This window comes from Semicossyphus pulcher, unplaced genomic scaffold (genome assembly GCF_022749685.1).
Source record: "Semicossyphus pulcher isolate SPU_LCO1_2020_fin unplaced genomic scaffold, fSemPul1.0.p SCAF_24, whole genome shotgun sequence".
NCBI classification, from domain to species: domain Eukaryota; kingdom Metazoa; phylum Chordata; class Actinopteri; order Labriformes; family Labridae; genus Semicossyphus; species Semicossyphus pulcher.
Window position 1 is genome coordinate 10,372,929 of NW_027211698.1, and position 16,945 is coordinate 10,389,873.

Sequence of the window (16,945 nt, forward strand, 5' to 3'; positions counted from 1 at the left end):
TGTCAGCATCATGGCTATTCATAAGCACATCACATGCACCTGTAGGGGAGGGCGGGCTCTGGGAAAGTTCCACTCTGAAGTCTGATTCCAAAGGTTGCGTAATGTTGAAACCTGAGAAGGTAAATAGAGAGACGTAAGCCATGCTTTCTGTAAAAGTTCAACCTGAGTGTCCAGACTGTTCATGAACAGCCACAGCTTCTACTGATACGGATTTTAGACATTGTTTGGATCCACATAGAGTTGTGTCGCTTCTGTGTGAATTTAAAATGAACTAAAATCTATGAAGATTGGAACCAAAAGACATTTGGACAAATGAGGATTTAGGTAGACATTGGAACAAAAAGACACCTACATAATATATCTGCAAAAATACAACATTCAAATTAAATTGGCAAATAATTTAATCTCTGAAGATTTGAACTTCTAATCATTCAAACTTGCAATTAATTTATATGTTATCTGCATTTATATAAAGAAAATCTCTTTTTAGGATAAATTCATCACTGGTCAAACAAACACGGTGTGGACAAAAGACCTGGAACAAATGACAACTTAAAATAATTTACAGTAATGCAACAAATTTATACTTCAAGAAGATTCAAGTCAAGTCAAACCAAGTCAAATTTATTTCTGTATCACATTCATGACAACATGAGCTGATGGATTAACACAAGGTTAACAGACAAAACAAATAATGCTGATACCAGGCAAAGATTAAGCTAAAAATGATGAGAAACAAACAAAAACTAAAAAAACAATTCTAAACAAATGTGGTTTTAAACATGTGGTTGTTGGTAATGTGGTAATTTTAAAGTCCAATGTGTTTTAGACTCTCAGGTGTTGATTAACATTTTGTGTCATGTGCGAGTTCACAGACGCAGGTGAGTTGGCTGCATTACTTTATATGGTGAGAAGTTCCTGTTATTTGTCCAGAAACTTATAAACACAGCTCAGTTCTCCTCCTTACATTGACCAATCACAGTGGATGTGAGTAATAGCAGTATGAGACTTCTTACAAAATGTTATTGATCCCACAGAAAGGAGAGAAATGTTCTGTTTGATAACTTCAGTGCTGTTATAGGAGTTTAACATGCTAAAAAATGCTACACACATTTTATTACTTCCTTTTTTACATTTTTAGAAGAATCCGTTCCTTATGAAGTCAAATAAATAAAAACAAACCCTCTAGTTCAGTTTAAATGAGCTGACATTTCATTCATGGCAAATATCTGGAGTCAGAAATCGTTGAAGAAAAGACAAATATTGTTAAGACTTATTTTTTCCACAGGAGGACTATGGAATTTGTCCAACATCACGTACACAGCGCTAAAGAAAGGAATATCATTTTGAGGTATTTGTCTTTTCTTTTGGCTACTTAATACATCTATTCCACTACAATTCAGGGGCAAATATTGTACTTTTTACTCACTGCATTTACTTCATAAGTTCAGTTTCTATTTATTTTTCAGATTCAGATTAAATAAACAAATACATTGTGATATTATGACATAACAATTAGCATAAATTAACAGGCTTCCTAGTACTATAAAAATAAATATAAATAATTTAAGTCAACCAAACACCTAACAGAAGCAATACAAGCAATTATGTAATCTTGACATGATTTCAAAGCCCAAAATGATGTCTTATAGATGAAAATAAAAGGCAAAATAATCTTTTTACACACCATAATTTGTACAATGCACATTAATATCACTGTCTGACCCTTTCAGGTAACTTGCTTCATTATTTTTCAGAGATTTTCTGCCCTTTGAAGCCACTACAAACAATGTTACAATTTCATTTAGCAGACACTTTTGTCCAAAACAACGTACATCTGAGAGTTAATACAACACAAGCAAGGATCAAGACAGGAGAGAAGGAAGTCAGTAAGTGCCAACAAACAGCTCCAAGTGTGATTGGACACAAGGTCTTCCTACGCTTGTGAAGGTAAGAGTTCAGGTGTGTTTCCATGTCCCAGGTCTATCCAGTTGAACACCCACTCATGTCCCCCTGTCTTCAGGCCACAGTGTTGGAGACTTCAGGAAAGTCTGGTTCTCTGACACCAGTTTATTGGTTTTGTGTATGGGGATGGCTGTAACACAGAAGGAAATATTTTAAATGTTTGCCCTTTACAGGAATTAGTCCAGTGTCACTTAACATGAAAACATCACCAGATGCCTTATTATGGAAACAAAGACATGACATTTAAGACCGACATGTGTGACGTGTTTTGACAGAGGAGAGAAACTGACCTCTCTTAAAGTGATACACCGAATATCTCCTTAGACTCAGATCAGTCCCACCATCTAAAGATGGCGCTGAAGAGTCCGTTTCCTTTTTTTCATACTTTCAGAACGGAAGTTAATGTCGAATACAATGGATAATATTAGTCACAAATTTTCAGTGAAATTAAGAGTAAAAAAAATCAAAAATCTTCTCAAGCAGCCAATTTAGTTTCTTTCTAATCTACATGCAAAGTTGTCATTAAAAATTCTATGTACTACATTTCTCCTTTCGTAAAATTACAGCTGAAAACAAAACACGTCTCTGCCATCATTTAGAGGCAGAGATAACTTGAAATGCAGTAATCACTTGTAGTAACGTTAATGTTAGTAGCCGGTAGTGAGTTTGCAAAAATGACGGTTGCAGCTGGCTTGTGCATCTTTGAAGTGGTTGCCATAGGTTACAGATGATGATATACATAGCGTCGCCCCGTCCATTAACGGGATTGGCTCCTTAGGTGTGTGACGCCTCAAACCCTGCCAATCTGAAAGCGTGTTGTTCAGCCTGTCCTTGGTACACTGCAGTTTAAAAGCAGACAGGCCCAGCCATGGAGATGACTGCTTATGTTGTCCCTGATATGTCGGGGCGTTAAGCATGTCACACATGTCAGGAACAATGGATAGGAAAAAAGGCAAAAAAGACCCCCAAAGTGACCTTTAGACAGAAGAGATATGTTCGAGTAGAACTCCCTTACAAGGATGAGGGTCAAACAATGACAGAGAGTTTATAACTCACAGGGAATTAAGACCATTGGACACTGTAACATCTATGTTGAAATAACCTGAACACCAGACATCTAAAACTCATGCCCCGTGTGAGGCTCGAACTCACGACCTTCAGATTATGAGACTGACGCGCTGCCTACTGCGCCAACGAGGCCTGGAAAATGTACTTTCAATAGTTCTCCCAGGACATGCCAATTTTCTAGGCTGTTCCACTATTTTGCCTCTGTTCCCTTTACCAGTGCTTTGTCTATATAATGCCCCTCAGTCCGGAGATGCACGAAGTGTTGGAAAAAAAGGTTGTGCTGCAGCTGTCTGTTGTGTGTACAGGCGCAGAGAGATACTGTATTCGTATACAGCCGTGGCTCTGTAAATGGACATATGACAGAACCCATCAGCTATCGTCTTTAGAAAATTCTTTGAGTGCTAATATTGTTTCCAGCAGTGATTCAGATGAGCGATTATTGATTTTCTCATCAAGACTTCCTTTTCCACGCTCTGGTTTTTATTTACAGCCCGACAAGAATGAAGTTGGATTGGAGAGAAGACATCTACGACCAAATTGTAGCATCCGCCTCTATGAATATATGCCTGTTTGGGTGGGGGTTAGAGTTAGGAAAAAAACATTACGCCAGCCAAACAGCAACATGTATGGTTAATGCACTACACTTCAAACCTCTGCCGGGTTACCATCCCTCTTCCATGCCTTCGTTTACAAGGCTGCCTTAGTCTGGTATGTTTGCTTGGCTGTTAAATCAAATCTCATATTTTATAACCTGTAGCGCTGTAAAGTCTATCTGACTGTATAAAATTTCAGAGGAAAATAATGTAAAAAACAATCTGTCCTATGACAGGGTTGAACCCACAACCTTCAGATAGTGAAACACACACAGTGATAACTGGAAGTATGTGCAATCATATCAGCAGCTATGTTTTGTTGGTGGGGTGATCTTGGCCTGGGAAACCAAGGACTGACTTCCCCTGAACAGACATGTAATGAATCACATACTCCGTGTGAGGCTCAAACTCACAACTTTCAGATCATAAGACTCATTCACTGCCACCTGCGCTATTAAAAAAGAGTGAAATTCACCTGAAGATCTTGCATCTCAGATGTATTGCCCATTCCACCTTTAAGACCTGTATTTCTCCTTGAACATAATTGTGTCAAAAAAAGACTTACCATGAGTGGGGATCGAATCCACAAGGTTCAGATGATGAGTCACAACAGATATAAGCCTCGTTGGCGCAGTAGGCAGCGCGTCAGTCTCATAATCTGAAGGTCGTGAGTTCGAGCCTCACACGGGGCACTTGTTATAGTAAATGGTCAATTGAAATAGTGTGAAGTCAAATTAACAGCTATGTTTCGTTGGTAGAGTGATCTTGGCCTGGGATACCATGGACTGACTTCGCCTGACAGGTTCTGTTCATTCTCTGCCAAGCGTTATGAGGTATTTTCAACCAACATCCCATCAGAAGGGAAATTAATTAGTTTTGATTTCTAATAAAGAGGGCAGCAATATAAATCTTTCTTCAGCATTGCCCATTTCACCTTTAAGACCTGTGTTTCTCCTTGTACATCATTTTGATAAAAAAAGACTTGCCACGAGTGGGGATCGAACCCACAACCTTCAGATGATGAGACGCGACAGAGACAAGCCTTGTTTGCCTCATTGGCACAGCAGGCAGTGCATCAATCTCATAATCTGAAGATCGTGAGTTCAAGCCTCACATGGGGCACTTGTTATGGTCAACTGAAATTGTGTGCAGTCTGATAGAGAACTGTCTTGTGACTTGGCTGGTTGTTCTTTGCTTGGGAGCCCACAGACTTGAGAGTATGGAGGTTTTCCCATGACACATTTTTGGCAGCAAGACTAATTTGCAAAACCATGTCCAGCTTTCATTATACATCCATGTTTGAATGCCCCATACCGCCACAGGTTCATGAGGACTTTTGACTGAGAGGTGAAACTGCATGCCTGCACCTCAGTCTGTCTGTAAAGAACCACACAGCCTGCAAGATCCGACAGACGAAAGTAAAGCAGCTGCTTCTCAGAGGTAACAGAACTTTGTAGTTAAGAAACAGAGAGAAAATGTTCCAACACCCTTCTGGGAAAAACGAGTGAACCACTCTCTTGTCAGATGTTTGTTGGTGTCGTTCGGATAGTGGGAAAAATTCAAGGTATGTAAGCATTGGTGGTTCAGTGGTAGAATTCTCGCCTGCCACGCGGGAGGCCCGGGTTCGATTCCCGGCCAATGCAACAAGTCCTTTTATGGATGTTGTTCTGTAGGCCTCAACATAAAGCTCATACAGAGGGGTGACTACCCACTGGGAGGCTGTGCTACTGCAAAAGCAATGCCAGCCAAAATAGTTAAACAGCTAGTTGCTTAAAGTGGGCCTCAGATATAAAATGACAGGACGAACCTGTATAATGATAGAAAATAAATACTTACAGAGATGGTGTCACAACTACACATGTAATGAATCACATACTCCATGTGAGGCTCAAACTCATAACTCTCAGATCATAAGACTCATTCACTGCCACCTGCGGTATTACAAAAAGAGTGAAATACACCTGAAGATCTTGTATCTCAGATGTATTGCCCATTCCACCTTTAAGACCAGTATTTCTCCTTGTACATCATTTCAAAATGCATATGAAAGAACAGTTACCACGAGTGGGGATCGAACCCACAACCTTGTGATGATGAGACGCAACAGATATAAGCCTCATTGGCGCAGTAGGCAGCGCGTCAGTCTCATAATCTGAAGGTTGTGAGTTCAAGCATCACACGGGGCACTTGTTATGTTAAATGGTAGAGTGGAATTGTGTGCAGTCAGATGAACAGCTATGTTTCGTTGGTGGGGTGATCTTGGCCCGGGAAACCGAGGACCGACTTCGCCTGACAGGTTCTGTTCATTCTCTGCCAAGCGATACAAGTTATTTTCATCCAACATCCCATCAGAAGGGAAATTAATTAGTTTTGATTTCTAATAAAGAGGGCAGCAATATAAATCTATTTTCAACATTGCACATTCCACCTTTAAGACCTGTATTTCTCCTTGTACATCATTTTAATAAAAAAAAGGCTTACCATGAGTGGGGATCGAACCCACAACCTTCAGATGATGAGACGCGACAGAAACAAGCATCATTAGCCTCGTTGGCACAGTAGGCAGCGCGTCAGTCTCATAATCTGAAGGTCGTGAGTTCGAGCCTCACACGGGGCACTTGTTATTGTAAATGGTTAACTGAAATTGTGCGCAGTCAGATTAAAAGCCATGTTTCGTTGGTGGGGTGATCTTGGCCTGGGAAACCAAGGACCGACTTCGCTTCACAGGTTCTGTTGATTCTCTGCCAAACATTATGAGGTATTTTCACCCAACATCGCATCAGAAGGGAAATTAATTAGTTTCTTCCATTTCTAATAAAGAGGGCAGCAATATAAATCTATTTTCAACATTGCCCATTCCACCTTTAAGACCTGTATTTCTCCTTGTACATCATTTTAATAAAAAAAAGGCTTACCATGAGTGGGGATCGAACCCACAACCTTCAGATGATGAGATGCAACACAAATAAGCATCGTTAGCCTCGTTCACACAGTAGGCAGCGCGTCAGTCTCATAATCTGAAGGTCGTGAGTTCAAGCCTCACACGGGGCACTTGTTGTTGTAAATGGTCAACTGAAATTGTGTGCAGTCAGATTAACAATTGTGTTTCGTTGGTAGAGTGATCTTGGCCTGGGAAACCAAGGACCGACTTCAATTGACAGGTTCTGTTGAAAAACACGGGGCACTTGGTATGTTAAATAATCAACTGAAATTATGTGCAGTCTCATAGAGAACTCTCTTGTGAGTTGGCCAGTTGTTCTTTGCTTGGGAGCCTACAGACCTGAGAGTATGGAAGTTTGCCCATGACACATTTTTGGCAGCAAGACTAATTTGCAAACCCATGTCCAGCTTTCATTATACATCCATGTTTGAATGCCCCATACCGCCACAGGTTCATGAGGACTTTTGACTGAGTGGTGAAACTGCATGCCTGCACCTCAGTCTGTCTGTAAAGAACCACACAGCCTGCAAGATCCGACAGACGAAAGTCGAGCAGCTGCTTCTCAGAGGTAACAGAACTTTGTAGTTAAGAAACAGAGAGACAATGTTCCAACACCCTTCTGGGATAAACAAGTGAACCACTCTCTTGTCAGATGTTTGTTGGCGTCGTTCGGATAGTGGGAAAAATTCAAGTGATGTAAGCATTGGTGGTTCAGTGGTAGAATTCTCGCCTGCCACGCGGGAGGCCCGGGTTCGATTCCCGGCCAATGCAACAAGTCCTTTTATGGATGTTGTTCTGTAGGTCTCGACATAAAGCTCATACAAAGGGGTTACTATCCACTGGGAGGCTGTGATGCTGCAAAAGCAATGCCAGCCAAAATAGTTCAACAGCGATTTGCTTAAAGTGGGCTTCAGCTATAAAATGACAGGACAAACCTGTATAATGATAGAAAATAAATACTAACAGTAATGGTGTCACAACTACACATGTAATGAATCACATACTCCATGTGAGGCTCAAACTCACAACTTTCAGATCATAAGACTCATTCACTGCCACCTGCGCTATTAAAAAAGAGTGAAATACACCTGAAGATCTTGTATCTCAGATGTATTGCCCATTCCACCTTTAAGACCTGTATTTCTCCTTGTACATAATTGTAACAAAAAAAGACTTACCATGAGTGGGGATCGAATCCACAAAAATCAGATGAGTCACAACAGAAATAAGCCTCATTGGCGCAGTAGGCAGCGCGTCAGTCTCATAATCTGAAGGTCGTGAGTTCGAGCCTCACACGGGGCACTTGTTATAGTAAATGGTCAACTGAAATTGTGTGCAACAGATATGTTTCGTTGGTGGGGTGATCTTGGTCTGGGAAACCAAGGACCGACTTCGCCTGACAGGTTCTGTTGATTCTCTGCCAAGCGTTATGAGGTATTTTCACCTAACATCCCATCAGAAGGGAAATTAATTAGTTTCTTCCATTTCTAATAATGAGGGCAGCAATATAAATCTTCCTTCAGCATTGCCCATTCCACCTTTAAGACCTGTATTTCTCCTTGTACATAATTGTGACAAAAAAAGACTTACCATGAGTGGGGATCGAATCCACAACATTCAGATGATGAGTCACCACAGATATAAGCCTCGTTGGCGCAGTAGGCAGCGCGTCAGTCTCATAATCTGAAGGTCGTGAGTTCGAGCCTCACACGGGGCATTTGTTATGGTAAATGGTCAATTGAAATAGTGTGCAGTCAAATTAACAGCTATGTTTCGTTGGTAGAGTGATCTTGGCCTGGGAAACCAAGGACCGACTTTGATTGACAGGTTCTGTTGAAAAAAGACTCGAACCCACAACCTTCAGAGGCTGAGACGCGACACAAATAAGCATCTTCAGCGTTGTTGGCACAGGAGACAGCGCGTCAGTCTCATAATCTTAAGGTAGTGAGTTTGATCCTCACACGGGGCACTTGTTATGTTAAATAATCAACTGAAATTATGTGCAGTCTCATAGAGAACTCTGTTGTGAGTTGGCCAGTTGTTCTTTGCTTGGGAGCATACAGACCTGAGAGTATGGAGGTTTGCCCATGACACATTTTTGGCAGCAAGACTAATTTGCAAAACCATGTCCAGCTTTCATTATACATCCATGTTTGAATGCCCCATACCGCCACAGGCTCATAAGGACTTTTGACTGAGTGGTGAAACTGCATGCCTGCACCTCAGTCTGTCTGTAAAGAACCACACAGCCTGCAAGATCCGACAGACGAAAGTCGAGCAGCTGCTTCTCAGAGGTAACAGAACTTTGTAGTTAAGAAACAGAGAGAAAATGTTCCAACACCCTTCTGGGATAAACAAGAGAACCACTCTCTTGTCAGATGTTTGTTGGCGTCGTTCGGATAGTGGGAAAAACTCAGGGTATGTAAGCATTGGTGGTTCAGTGGTAGAATTCTCGCCTGCCACGCGGGAGGCCCGGGTTCGATTCCCGGCCAATGCAACAAGCTCTTTTATGGATGTTGTTCTGTAGCCCTCGACATAAAGCTCATACAGAGGGGTGACTATCCACTGGGAGGCTGTGCTACTGCAAAAGCAATGCCAGCCAAAATAGTTAAACAGCCATTTGCTTAAAGTGGGCCTCAGATATAAAATGACAGGACAAACATGTATAATGATAGAAAATAAATACTAACAGTAATGGTGTCACAACTACACATGTAATGAATCACATACTCCGTGTGAGGCTCAAACTCACAACTTTCAGATCATAAGACTCATTCACTGCCACCTGCGCTAATACAAAAAGAGTGAAATACACTTCAAGATCTTGTAAATGTATTGCACATTCCACCTTTAAGACCTGTATTTCTCCTTGTACATCATTTTAATAAAAAAAGAGACTTACCATGAGTGGGGATCGAACCCACAACATTCAGATGATGAGACGCGACAGAAACAAGCATCATTAGCCTCGTTGGCGCAGTAGGCAGCGCGTCAGTCTCATAATCTGAAGGTTGTGAGTTCAAGCATCACACGGGGCACCTGTTATAGTAAATGGTCAACTGAAATTGTGTGCAGTCAGATTAAAAGCCATGTTTCGTTGGTGGGGTGATCTTGGCCTGGGAAACCAAGGACCGACTTCACGTGACAGTTTCTGTTGATTCTCTGCCAAGCATAATGAGGTATTTTCACCTAACATCCCATCAGAAGGGAAATTAATTAGTTTCTTCCATTTCTAATAAAGAGGGCAGCAATATAAATCTTCCTTCAGCATTGCCCATTCCACCTTTAAGGCCTGTATTTCTCCTTGTACATAATTTTGATAAAAAAAGACCTACCATGAGTGGGGATTGCACCCACAAGCTTCAAGTGATGACACACAACACAAATAAGCATCTTTAGCCTTGTTGGCGCAGTAGACAGCACGTCAGTCTCATAATCTGAAGGTCGTGAGTCCTCTGAGAATACATATGAAAGAACAGACTTACCATGAGTGGGGATCGAACCCACAACCTTCAGATGACAAGACGCGACACAAATAAGTATCGTCAGCTTCTTTGGCGCAGTAGGCAGCGCGTCAGTCTCATAATCTGAAGGTCGTGAGTTCGAGCCTCACACGGGGCACTTGTTATGGTAAATAATCAACTGGAATTATGTGCAGTCTGATAGAGAACTGTCTTGTGAGTTGGCCAGTTGTTCTTTGCTTGGGAGCCCACAGACCTGAGAGTACGGAGGTTTGCCCATGACACATTTTTGGCAGCAAGACTAATTTGCAAAACCATGTCCAGCTTTCATTATACATATATGTTTGAATGCCCCATACCTCCACAGGCTCATGAAGACTTTAGACTGAGAGGTGAAACTGCATGCCTGCACCTCAGTCTGTCTGTTAAGAGCCACACAGCCTGCAAGATCTGACAGATGAAAGGAAAGCCGCTGCTTCTCAGAGGTAACAGATTTTTGTAGTTAAGAAACAGAGAGAAAATGTTCCAACACCCCTCTGGGATAAACAAGTGAACCACTCTCTTGTCAGATGTTTGTTGGCGTCGTTACGGATACTGGGAAAAATTCAAAGCATTGGTGGTTCAGTGGTAGAATTCTCGCCTGCCACGCGGGAGGCCCGGGTTCGATTCCCGGCCAATGCAACAACTTCTTTTCTGGATGATGTTCTGTAGCCCTCGACATAAAGCTCATACAGAGGGGTGACTATCCACTGGGAGGCTGTGCTACTGCAAAAGCAATGCCAGCCAAAATAGTTAAACAGCTAGTTGCTTAAAGTGGGCCTCTGATATAAAATGTCAGGACAAACATGTATAATGATAAAAAATAAATACCAACAGTAATGGTGTCACAACTACACATGTAATGAATCACATACTCCGTGTGAGGCTCAAACTCACAACTTTCAGATCATAAGACTCATTCACTGCCACCTGCGCTATTAAAAAATAGTGAAATACACCTGAAGATCTAGTATCTCAGATGTATTGCCCATTCCACCTTTAAGACCTGTATTTCTCCTTGTACATAATTGTGACAAAAAAAGACTTACCATGAGTGGGGATCGAATCCACAAAAATCAGATGAGTCACAACAGAAATAAGCCTCGTTGGCGCAGTAGGCAGCGCGTCAGTCTCATAATCTGAAGGTCGTGAGTTCGAGCCTCACACGGGGCACTTGTTATAGTAAATGGTCAACTGAAATTGTGCGCAATCAGATTAACAGCTATGTATCGTTGGTGGGGTGATCTTGGCCTGGGAAACCAAGGACCGACTTCGCCTGACAGGTTCTGTTGATTCTCTGCAAAACATTATGAGGTATTTTCACCTAACATTGCATCAGAAGGGAAATTAATTAGTTTTGATTTCTAATAAAGAGGGCAGCAATATAAATCTTTCAGCATTGCCCATTTCACCTTTAAGACCTGTATTTCTCCTTGTACATCATTTTAATAAAAAAAAGGCTTACCATGAGTGGGGATCGAACCCACAACCTTCAGATGATGAGACGTGACTGAAACAAGGCCTGTTAGCCTCGTTGGCGCAGTAGGCAGTGCGTCAGTCTCATAATCTGAGGGTCGTGAGTCCTCTGTGAATGCATATGAAAGAACTGACTTACCATGAGTGGGGATCGAACCCACAACCTTCAGATAATGAGATGCGACACAAATGAACATCGTTAGCCTCGTTGGCGCAGTAGGCAGTGCGTCAGTCTCATAATCTGAAGGTCGTGAGTTCGAGCCTCACACGGGGCAATTGTTATTGTAAATGGTCAACTGAAATTGTGTGCAGTCAGATTAACAGTTGTGTTTCGTTGGTAGAGTGATCTTGGCCTGGGAAACCAAAGACCGACTTCGATTGACATGTTCTGTTGAAAAAAGACTCGAACCCACAACCTTCAGATGCTGAGACGCGACACAAATAAGCATCCTCAGCCTTGTTGGCGCAGGAGACAGCGCGTCAGTCTCATAATCTGAAGGTCGTGAGTTTGATCCTCACACGGGGCACTTGTTATGTTAAATAATCAACTGAAATTATGCGCAGTCTCATAGAGAACTCTCTCCTGCTGTATTACAAAAAGAGTGAAATGCACCTGAAGATCTTGTATCTCAGATGTATTGCATATTCCACCTCTTAAGACCTGTATTTCTCCTTGTACATCATTTCAAAGTGCATATGAAAGAACAGACTTACCACGAGTGGGGATCGAACCCACAACCTTCAGATGATGAGATGCGCCAGACAGAAGCATCCAGAGCCTCGTTGGTGCAGTAGGCAGCGCGTCAGTCTCATAATCTGAAGGTCGTGAGTTCGAGCCTCACACGGGGCACTTGTTATGGTAAATGGTCAACTGATATTGTGTGCAATCAGATTAACAGATATGTTTCGTTGGTGGGGTTATCTTGGCCCGGGAAACCGAGGACCGACTTCGCCTGACAGGTTCTGTTGATTCTCTGCCAAGCGTTATGAGGTATTTTCACCTAACATCCCATCAGAAGGGAAATTAATTAGTTTTGATTTCTAATAAAGAGGGCAGCAATATAAATCTTCCTTCAGCATTGCCCATTCCACCTTTAAGACCTGTATTTCTCCTTGTACATCATTTTAATAAAAAAAAGACTTACCATGAGTGGGGATCGAACCCACAACCTTCAGAGGATGAGACGCGACAGAAACAAGCATCATTAGCCTCGTTGGCGCAGTAGCGTCAGTCTCATAATCTGAAGGTCGTGAGTTCGAGCCTCACACGGGGCACTTGTTATGGTAAATGGTCAACTGAAATTATGTGCAGTCTGATAGAGAACTGTCTTGTGACTTGGCTGGTTGTTCTTTGCTTGGGAGCCCACAGACCTGAGAGTACGGAGGTTTGCCCATGACACATTTTTGGCAGCAAGACTAATTTGCAAAACCATGTCCAGCTTTCATTATACATCCATGTTTGAACGCCCCATACCGCCACAGGTTCATGAGGACTTTTGACTGAGAGGTGAAACTGCATGCCTGCACCTCAGTCTGTCTGTAAAGAACCACACAGCCTGCAAGATCCGACAGACGAAAGTCGAGCAGCTGCTTCTCAGAGGTAACAGAACTTTGTAGTTAAAAAACAGAGAGAAAATGTTCCAACACCCCTCAGGGATAAACAAGTGAACCACTCTCTTGTCAGATGTTTGTTGGCGTCGTTGGGATAGTGGAACAAATTTCAAAAAAATGTAAGCATTGGTGGTTCAGTGGTAGAATTCTCGCCTGCCACGCGGGAGGCCCGGGTTCGATTCCCGGCCAATGCAACAAGTCCTTTTATGGATGTTGTTCTGTAGGCCTCGACATAAAGCTCGTACAAAGGGGTTACTATCAACTGGGAGACTGTGCTACTGCAAAAGCAATGCCAGCCAAAATAGTTGAACAGCGACTTGCTTAAAGTGGGCTTCAGCTATAAAATGTCAGGACAAACATGTATAATGATAGAAAATAAATACTTACAGTGATGGTGTCACAACTACACATGTAATGAATCACATACTCCATGTGAGGCTCAAACTCACAACTCTCAGATCATAAGACTCATTCACTGCCACCTGCGCTATTAAAAAAGAGTGAAATACACCTGAAGATCTTGTATCTCAGATGTATTGCCCATTCCACCTTTAAGACCTGTATTTCTCCTTGTACATAATTGTGACAAAAAAAGACTTACCATGAGTGGGGATCGAATCCACAATCTTCAGATGATGAGTCACATCAGATATAAGCCTCGTTGGCGCAGTAGGCAGCGCGTCAGTCTCATAATCTGAAGGTCGTGAGTTCGAGCCTCACACGGGGCATTTGTTATTGTAAATGGTCAATTGAAATAGTGTGAAGTCAAATTAACAGCTATGTTTCGTTGGTAGAGTGATCTTGGCCTGGGATACCAAGGACCGACTTCGCCTGACAGGTTCTGTTGATTCTCTGCCAAGCGTTATGAGGTATTTTCACCCAACATCCCATCAGAAGGGAAATTAATTAGTTTTGATTTCTAATAAAGAGGGCAGCAATATAAATCTTTCTTCAGCATTGCCCATTCCACCTTTAAGACCTGTGTTTCTCCTTGTACATAATTTTGATAAAAAAAGACTTACTATGAGTGGGGATCGAACCCACAACCTTCAGATGATGAGACGCGACGGAGACAAGCCTTGTTTGCCTCATTGGCGCAGTAGGCAGCACGTCAATCTCATAATCTGAAGGTCATGAGTTCAAGCCTCACATGGGGCACTTGTTATGGTCAACTGGAATTCTGTTGAGTCTGATAGAGAACTGTCTTGTGACTGGCCGGTTGTTCTTTGCTCGGGAGCCCACAGACCTGAGAGTACGGAGGTTTGCCTGTGACACATTTTGGCAATGAGGCTCATTTGTAAACCCATCTCCAGCTTTCATGATACATCTGTGTTTGAAATGCCCCATTACACTGCAGGCTAATGAAGACTTTTGACTGAGAGGTAAAACTGCATGCCTGCACCTCTGTAAAGAGCCACACATCCTGCAAGATCTCACAAAGGAAAGTAAAGCAGCTGCTTCTCAGAGGTAACAGAACTTTGTAGTTCAGAAACAGAGAGAAAATGTTCCAACACCCCACGAGGAAAACGAGAGAACAACCTTCTTTGCAGATGTTGGTTGGCGTAATTCAGCTAGTGGAACAAAATTCGACAAATGTAAGCATTGGTGGTTCAGTGGTAGAATTCTCGCCTGCCACGCGGGAGGCCCGGGTTCGATTCCCGGCCAATGCAACAAGATCTTTTATGAATGATGTTCTGTAGGCCTTGACACTATACACATACACTGGGAGGCTGTGCCACTGCAAAAGCAATGCTAGCCAAAATAGCCAAACAGCTATTTGCTTAAAGTGGGCCTCAGATATAAAATGACAGGACAAAAATGTATGATAGAAAATAAATACTAACATCAATGGTATCACAACTACACATATAATGAATCACATACATACACTTCACAAAAATATAAATGCAACACTTTTGTTTTTGCTCCCATTTTTAATGAGCTGAACTCAAAGATCTAAGACTTTGTCTATGTAAACAAAAGGCCTATTTCTCTCAAAAATTGTTCACAAATTTGTCTAAATCTGTGTGAGTGAGCACTTCTCCTTTTGCGAGATAATCCATCCACCTCACAGGTGTGGCATATCAAAATGCTGATTAGACGGCATGATTATTGCACAGGTGTGCCTTAGGCTGGCCACAATAAAAGGCCACTCTAAAATGTGCAGTTTTATCACAATCAGCACAATGCCACAGATGTCACAAGTTTTGAGGGAGCGCGCAATTGGCATGCTGAGTGCAGGAATGTCCACCAGAGCTGTTGCCCGTGAATTGAATGTTCACTTCTCTACCATTAGTCGTCTCCAAAGGCGTTTCAGAGAATTTGGTAGTACATCCAACCGGCTTCACAACCGCAGAACACGTGTAACCACACTAGCATCTAGCATCTTCACCTCCAAGATCGTCTGAGACCAGCCACCCAGACAGCTGCTGCAACAATCAGTTTACATAAACAAGAATTTCTGCACAAACTGTCAGAAACCGTCTCAGGGAAGCTCATCTGCATGCTCATCGTCCTCATCGGGGTCTCGACCTGACTGCAGTTTGTCGTCGTAACTGACTTGAGTGGGCAAATGCTCACATTAGATGGCGTCTGGCACTTTGGAGAGGTGTTCTCTTCATGGATGAATCCCAGTTTTCACTGTACAGGGTAGATGGCAGACAGCGTGTATGGCGTCGTGTGGGTGAGCGGTTTGCTGATGTCAACGTTGTGAATCGAGTGGCCCATGTTGTGCCATTCATCCATGACCATCACCTCATGTTGCAGCATGATAATGCATGGCCCCATGTTGCAAGGATCTGTGCACAATTCCTGGAAGCTGAAAACATCCCAGTTCTCGCATGGCCAGCATACTCACCGGACATGTCACTCATTGATCATGTTTGGGATGCTCTGGATCTGCGTATATGACAGCGTGACTCCATGCGAAGGAGATGTGTTGCACTGCTTGAGGCAAATGGTGGTCACACCAGATAATGACTGGTTTTCTGACCCCCCCCCCCTTTGATCTTTGAGTTCAGCTCATGAAAAATGGGAGCAAAAACAAAAGTGTTGCATTTATATTTTTGTTCAGTGTATACATGTGAGGCTCAAACTCACAACTTTCACTTTTCACCTTCTCATTCTGACAGTTTCTGTTGGTTCTTTGCCAAACTTTGTGAGATACCATTTCTCAGATACCATGAGAAGGAAATAAATGAGTTTCTTCTTTTAACAGGATTCCAGAACTGCAATACTGAGGATTGCCCCTGACACATTTTAGCAGCAAGGCTAATTTGCAAAACCATGTCCAGCTTTCATTATACATCCATGTTTGAATGACCCATACCACTGCAGGCTCATGAAGACTTTTGACTGATAGGTGAAACTGCATGCCTGCTCTTCAGTCTGTCTGTATAGGGCCACACAGCCTGCAAGATCTCACAAAGGAAAGAAAAGCAGCTGCTTTTCAGAGGTAACAGAACTTCATTGTTTGAAAACAGAGAGAAAATGTTCCAAAACCCCACTGGGAAAAAATGCGTTTACTCGCTTTTCAAATGTTTGTTGCCGTCAGTCCAATAGTGGAAAACGACTTGGTTGTACATGCATTGGTGGTTCAGTGGTAGAATTCTCGCCTGCCACGCGGGAGGCCCGGGTTCGATTCCCGGCCAATGCAACAAGTTATTTTAGGAATGTTGTCCTGTAGACCTAAAAATAAAGTTTATACAAAGGGGTTACTTTTCACTGGGAGGCTCTGCCGCTGCAAAAGCAATGTTAGCTGGAATAGCTTAACAGCTATTCACTACAAGTTG

General features: G+C 42.4%; 19 non-coding genes across 19 annotated transcripts; 18 read left to right on the forward strand and 1 right to left on the reverse strand.

The window, feature by feature from the left end:
* Window positions 1–3,092: 3,092 nt before the first annotated feature.
* trnam-cau (transfer RNA methionine (anticodon CAU)) lies at window positions 3,093–3,165 on the reverse strand. Its single transcript has one exon. It is a non-coding gene; the product is annotated as a tRNA-Met (tRNA).
* A 1,080-nt stretch (window positions 3,166–4,245) lies between these two features.
* Window positions 4,246–4,318, forward strand: trnam-cau (transfer RNA methionine (anticodon CAU)). The gene has a single exon. It is a non-coding gene; the product is annotated as a tRNA-Met (tRNA).
* Window positions 4,319–5,198: 880 nt separating this feature from the next.
* Window positions 5,199–5,269, forward strand: trnag-gcc (transfer RNA glycine (anticodon GCC)). The gene has a single exon. It is a non-coding gene; the product is annotated as a tRNA-Gly (tRNA).
* A 901-nt stretch (window positions 5,270–6,170) lies between these two features.
* On the forward strand, window positions 6,171–6,243 carry trnam-cau (transfer RNA methionine (anticodon CAU)). Its single transcript has one exon. It is a non-coding gene; the product is annotated as a tRNA-Met (tRNA).
* A 1,024-nt stretch (window positions 6,244–7,267) lies between these two features.
* Window positions 7,268–7,338, forward strand: trnag-gcc (transfer RNA glycine (anticodon GCC)). The gene has a single exon. It is a non-coding gene; the product is annotated as a tRNA-Gly (tRNA).
* A 458-nt stretch (window positions 7,339–7,796) lies between these two features.
* trnam-cau (transfer RNA methionine (anticodon CAU)) lies at window positions 7,797–7,869 on the forward strand. Its single transcript has one exon. It is a non-coding gene; the product is annotated as a tRNA-Met (tRNA).
* A 342-nt stretch (window positions 7,870–8,211) lies between these two features.
* Window positions 8,212–8,284, forward strand: trnam-cau (transfer RNA methionine (anticodon CAU)). The gene has a single exon. It is a non-coding gene; the product is annotated as a tRNA-Met (tRNA).
* Window positions 8,285–8,993: 709 nt separating this feature from the next.
* trnag-gcc (transfer RNA glycine (anticodon GCC)) lies at window positions 8,994–9,064 on the forward strand. Its single transcript has one exon. It is a non-coding gene; the product is annotated as a tRNA-Gly (tRNA).
* A 468-nt stretch (window positions 9,065–9,532) lies between these two features.
* trnam-cau (transfer RNA methionine (anticodon CAU)) lies at window positions 9,533–9,605 on the forward strand. Its single transcript has one exon. It is a non-coding gene; the product is annotated as a tRNA-Met (tRNA).
* A 510-nt stretch (window positions 9,606–10,115) lies between these two features.
* Window positions 10,116–10,188, forward strand: trnam-cau (transfer RNA methionine (anticodon CAU)). The gene has a single exon. It is a non-coding gene; the product is annotated as a tRNA-Met (tRNA).
* Window positions 10,189–10,638: 450 nt separating this feature from the next.
* On the forward strand, window positions 10,639–10,709 carry trnag-gcc (transfer RNA glycine (anticodon GCC)). Its single transcript has one exon. It is a non-coding gene; the product is annotated as a tRNA-Gly (tRNA).
* Window positions 10,710–11,167: 458 nt separating this feature from the next.
* On the forward strand, window positions 11,168–11,240 carry trnam-cau (transfer RNA methionine (anticodon CAU)). The gene has a single exon. It is a non-coding gene; the product is annotated as a tRNA-Met (tRNA).
* A 505-nt stretch (window positions 11,241–11,745) lies between these two features.
* trnam-cau (transfer RNA methionine (anticodon CAU)) lies at window positions 11,746–11,818 on the forward strand. Its single transcript has one exon. It is a non-coding gene; the product is annotated as a tRNA-Met (tRNA).
* Window positions 11,819–11,997: 179 nt separating this feature from the next.
* trnam-cau (transfer RNA methionine (anticodon CAU)) lies at window positions 11,998–12,070 on the forward strand. The gene has a single exon. It is a non-coding gene; the product is annotated as a tRNA-Met (tRNA).
* Window positions 12,071–12,320: 250 nt separating this feature from the next.
* Window positions 12,321–12,393, forward strand: trnam-cau (transfer RNA methionine (anticodon CAU)). Its single transcript has one exon. It is a non-coding gene; the product is annotated as a tRNA-Met (tRNA).
* Window positions 12,394–13,277: 884 nt separating this feature from the next.
* Window positions 13,278–13,348, forward strand: trnag-gcc (transfer RNA glycine (anticodon GCC)). Its single transcript has one exon. It is a non-coding gene; the product is annotated as a tRNA-Gly (tRNA).
* A 461-nt stretch (window positions 13,349–13,809) lies between these two features.
* On the forward strand, window positions 13,810–13,882 carry trnam-cau (transfer RNA methionine (anticodon CAU)). Its single transcript has one exon. It is a non-coding gene; the product is annotated as a tRNA-Met (tRNA).
* Window positions 13,883–14,753: 871 nt separating this feature from the next.
* On the forward strand, window positions 14,754–14,824 carry trnag-gcc (transfer RNA glycine (anticodon GCC)). The gene has a single exon. It is a non-coding gene; the product is annotated as a tRNA-Gly (tRNA).
* A 1,914-nt stretch (window positions 14,825–16,738) lies between these two features.
* Window positions 16,739–16,809, forward strand: trnag-gcc (transfer RNA glycine (anticodon GCC)). The gene has a single exon. It is a non-coding gene; the product is annotated as a tRNA-Gly (tRNA).
* Window positions 16,810–16,945: the final 136 nt, after the last annotated feature.